This window comes from Bubalus kerabau, chromosome 13, assembly GCF_029407905.1.
Source record: "Bubalus kerabau isolate K-KA32 ecotype Philippines breed swamp buffalo chromosome 13, PCC_UOA_SB_1v2, whole genome shotgun sequence".
Classification (NCBI taxonomy): Eukaryota; Metazoa; Chordata; class Mammalia; order Artiodactyla; family Bovidae; genus Bubalus; species Bubalus kerabau.
Genome location: NC_073636.1, coordinates 53,385,567 through 53,390,787, shown reverse-complemented (window position 1 = coordinate 53,390,787; position 5,221 = coordinate 53,385,567).

Below are 5,221 nucleotides of genomic sequence, written 5' to 3'. Positions count from 1 at the left end.
GTCTGTCTAGTCAAAGCTATGGTTTTTCCAATAGTCATGTATGGATGTGAGAGTTGTACCATAAAGAAGGCTGAGCACCAAAGAATTGATGCTTTTGAACTATGGTGTTAGAAAAGACTCTTGAGAGTCCCTTGGATGGCAAGGAGATCAAACCAGTCAATCCTAAAGGAAATCAGTCCTGAATCTTCATTGGAAGGAATGATGCTGAAGCTCCAATACTTTTGTCACCTGATGGGAAGTGCTGACTCATTGGAAAAGACCCTGATGCTGGAAAAGATTGAAGGCAGGAGGAGAAGTGAACAACAGAGGATGAGATGGTTGGATGGCATCACTGACTGAATGAACATGACTTTGAGCAAACTCTGGGAGATGGTGAAGGACAGGGAAGCTTGGTGTGCTGCTGTCCATGGGGTTGCAAAGAATTGGACACAACGGAGCGACTGAACAACAACAAATCGAGGGGACAAAGAGCCCATGGGACTCAGATGTCAGAGAGTAATCCATTAGGAGTAAGAGGAGAGAAAATAAGTCGGGAGTTAAAAATGATGAGAGAGAAATAGGAAAAAAGTCAATACTTTTGTCTGCAGGTAGTCCTCTAAAATCTGAGGTTAAGGAGACTTGGAGAAAGTCTTTGCTGTAGCAAATAATATAATAACAGCCACCTTTTATTCCAGGCTTGCTGTGTGAAGGGCACAAGGCTAAGCATGTGTCGTGTGCATTATTATATTTGCTCCTATTTTACAGGTGAGAAAAACGAGGCCCAGAGAGATTATGGAACCTGCCAAAGTCCACAGGTGGCATTCCTAACCAAGCCCTTTTGGATCTTAACTCAGAACTCTGGTTGTTTCTGCAAGGTAATAGATTATAGAAGGAATACTCTAGTTTGGGGGAAAATAGAATTTGGGTGCAACTAAGAAGAAAATAGAAATTTCTTAGTGAACTGCCAAAAGGAAAATCTAGATTAGGCAAGGCTAGCCTCAGATGACTATATCAAAGAACGAAGACTAAGGACTATCTGAAAAAAAAAAAAAAAAAAAAGACGACTATTTCTTACAAAGACTCAGATGGTCTTCGTGGTCATATAAGAAAATCAGGTACCTACCCTCACATATCGGTATGGAATTGTGTGAGAGGCACTCTGTGCCCTTTGCAACCCTGTAAACTCTTCCATCTGCAGTTAAATAGGTTGCTACTTTCAAGATTGGTGGTGTTCTGTTTTCCTGGAAGGAATGAGGAGTATTTCTGGAAAGAATAAAAAGAAAACATCTCTATTGCCAATGTTGAAGCTGTAGGAAGAAAGTCAGTCCCTTGGGGGATGGGGATCTGACGTGAAGAGCTTGCTAGAACTCATTTTTCTTTTTTTACCCCAGCTCATATCTTAAAGGTGTGGCAGCAACAAAAGCTATGACTTGCAGTACAAATAGGCCACCAACCCTCCCCCTCTCAGCTCTCCACCCTCAGCTCCCTACCCCCATTTCTCAGACAAGCTTAGTTTTGGGGACCTTGGCGATTTTCAGAGCAGAGCCTGTGCGAGGAGCCAGGGTTTGTCCTGACAGCTCCTCCCTGAGACACACCTTTATGACTGAGACCCCTGGAGCCAGGGCCTGGCTGGGAGTACACGCAGATTCCTGAACTTGGGGACAAGAAAGATCAGAGGTCCCGAGTGCATCACCCTTCACTCATCACATGTTAATTGGGGCTACTTTGGATTCTGACCGGGCGTGGAAGTTTCGCCCTGCACCTCCTTTTACAAGCTTTGTGACCATCAGCCTTTGTCTCCTCTGTTGGGACCTGTCTCAGGAGAATCCCAGACCATTCCAGTAAGGATAATCATGCAATCACAGGCTGCTGGAGTGAACCAGCATCCAGAGAACACACGGTTGGCCCGTGTGTGTTGCTAAGGCTCCCAGAGACGAACAACAGGCCTGGGTGCTATCTGGCTGGTGCTCTGGATGCAGTTGTGGGACAGGTGGGGCTGGAGGAACACAAGTTGTCACCCACACCCTACCTTTATCCGAGAAGCTCTAGGCTGCTTATTTTAAATAAAAACGTGATGCTCTGTATTCCTTTGGAACTGCAACAGAGAGCGATGGGAGAATAGCCAGAGGATAGCCAGGATAACACAGAGAGGCCATGCAGGTTTAGAGTGTACCTCCCAGCCCACCACCACCTGAGGGGAGGCCTGCAGGGGTTCTGCAACCACCTCCAGGTTTGATAATTTGCTAGGAGGACTCACAGGACTCAGCACATAGTTGTACTTGTGGCTGAGATTTATTTCAGAGAAAGGATCCAAACAGCATCAGCGAAGAGAAAAGCATGATGGGGTGAAGCCCAAAGGAAACCAGGCCCAAGCTCCCCAGAGTCTTCTCCCAGTAGAATCATGCAAGGTGTGCTTAATTCCTCAGCAACACAGTGACAACACATGTCAAATGTTATTGACCTGGGGAACTCATTAGAGAGCTCATCCCCAAGGTTGTTACCCAGGGCTGGTCACATAGACACCCTCTGCCTAACACATATCAAAATTCCAGACTTCCAGGAAGAAAATGGTTTTCAGCATGCGCAGTGTCTGTATAAACAGTCTAGGAACACCTTCATCATTTAGGGACTCTCTTATCAGTGCAGGGAGCTGTTTGCCATTCAGGTCAGGTTCCCAGATGTCAGCCAAGGGTCATCCTTGCAAAGCAGGCCTTTTTTTTTTTTTTTCTTTTGGCCATGCTGCACATCATGTGGAATCTTATTTCCCTGACCAGGGATTGAACCTGCAAAGCACAGAGCCTTAACCACTGGACAACCAGGAAAGTCCCAGGCAGGACTTTCTAAAGATAACCCATCTTAGGCCTGTTGTGTTAAGTCTTTTCTGCATGGAAAGTTCTGTTAGAACCTAGTGCTGCATCAGCAAGGTAAACGTGATTGTTTATCATCATATGTTCTAGACTCATGCATCTTTTTTTTTTTTTTTGTATTTTCAACTCACCAATTTGTTTATTTGTCTGGTATCAGTTGCTCTTCAGGCAAAAATCTATTTCCCCTTTTTAAAAACTCTCTGCTGGAAAGTTAGCAAGTGTTTGAGAAGAGAATGGAACTGTTTCCATGGGCAGCTCCATTCTCTTATCCCTGAACTTTTTTTTTAATTAGAATTTCCCTTGTGCCTTCCATCTCCATTTCATTTAATTTGTTGCCAAGCTCTTCATTTGGTAGATGGAGAAATGGGACCAACAAATAATTTAAAAGTTAAGTGACTTGAGTAGTAGACTCATGCTTCTAATATGTCATCTCTACCTGAATGTTCAAAACTGGACTCATTATCTCCCCATGTTCTGCCCCCTTTTCTTGCCCACCTTCCATTAGTGAACAGCTCCCCGTCTCTCCTATCTCCAGACTTATTCTTAATTTCTGCCTCTGTCCTACGCTCCACAACTGACTGGTTGCCAAGTCCTGAAGCTTCACTGCTCAAATGTCTCTTGAACATTTCCTTCGTCCCTGCTTCCTTTGCAGACCTGCTCTCGGGCAGTGGCTTTTCATTAGATCTTTCAGAATAACCACTCTTTCATCTCCCCATCCATCATCCATAACACAGTGCTGCCAGAGTTCTTTTCAGAGTTCTGTCTTTTTCTTAAAAACTATTTTCTTGCACTTTTTGTTTTGAAGCAGTTTAAGATTGACTGAGCTGCTCCTTTTATCTGAGAAAGCAAAGCAGACCTCATGGTAAAAATTCAAATAGTACCAAAGAGGATGGGATGAAAACCAAGTTCTCTCACTGCGTGTTCTCAGCGTCCTTCCCTGGAGGTTGATGGTTTGCTGCGGACCCTTTCTGCCTGTCCAAGGGACACCCTTACAACACATGTGCTTTCTCACTCCACATCAGTAGGAAGACACTGCAGACACGACCACGCTGTTCTTTTCACTTGGCCTTACCTTAGAGGGCTCTCCTTATCTGTACATGCTGATCTCATGCATATTTTTTAAATACCAGAGTATTCTATCATATCAGTGTAATTTATTCAGCCAGTTTTCTCTTGATGGATACTTAAGTTTTTTTCTCAGATCTGAGAAATTCTAACTAGTTATCTGTGAAGACACAGATCTGACTGGTGTCTGCCATGAGCCCCTCCCTGGCTTGGGCATCTTAGATGACTTCCATTGTTGACAGCTATGCCTCCCTCTGGGAATTAGGGATACAGATAGATCTGCCTGGGATTCCATGTGGAAAAAGAATCATTGAACTTGTAAGTGAATAAAATATTTTATAGTAAAACAACACAATTCTGTTATGGTATAAAATATAGAATTCTCAGGTTTTCAGCTCTTGTCAACAAACTTCAAAAGAAACTCACGGAGGGGACTTCCCTGGTGGTCCAGTGGCTAAGACTCCAGGCTCCCAGTGCAGGGGGACTGAGTTTGATCCCACATGCCACAATTAACGATCCCAAGTGCCACAGCTAAGACCCGCCACAGCCAAGTAAATAAATATTTAAAAAAAAAAATCCATGGAGGCACTTCAGGCTACACTTTCCAATTCTCCTAAAGGCTTATGTTTTCCTTTCTTGCCTAAAGGGCATTAATGGAACAGTCTGAGGATACCAATCAACAGGATGCATTCGGAACTTTTCAGTATAGGTTTGAGAGTTCTAATTTTAAGCTCTGGTCTCAATCTGTCTGTCTGTCTACCTATGGGCTGTTTCTCCCTGCATGTACTCTCTGTTTCATATACACAGAACTACTCTCTACTCCTGATTCCCTTCACATGGAAGTTTCTGTCCTCCATCTGGTACACTCCTCATTGCTAGAGAAGCCCTACAGCCTACTGCCTGGCCACCTGGCTGTGCCCCATTTCTGTCTGTGTGATCTTGGGCAAGTTGTTTAACCTCTCTGAGCTTCACTGACTTTATTTGTAAAATGCAGGTACTAAAGGTACCTGATAAGATTTTTATGAGGTTAAATGGCTTAATGTATGTAAAGTGCTTAGAATAGTGCTTGGTAGTGTGGTGAGAACTATACAAACACATTGCTGTTAATGCTATTTTTTATCTTATTCAAGGTCGAGTTTCCATGATCTCCCAGGTCTTTCTTCCTGGATGCTTGAACATTATTCTGTACTTACTGTCTCTTCCATTTAGTCAGTGATCTTATGGAGAAAGGGAACCCTACCTTATTTCTCTTTATATCCTCTGCGTTTAACAGAGTGGAGAATCTGCTGATGTTGAGTAAATGTTCACCG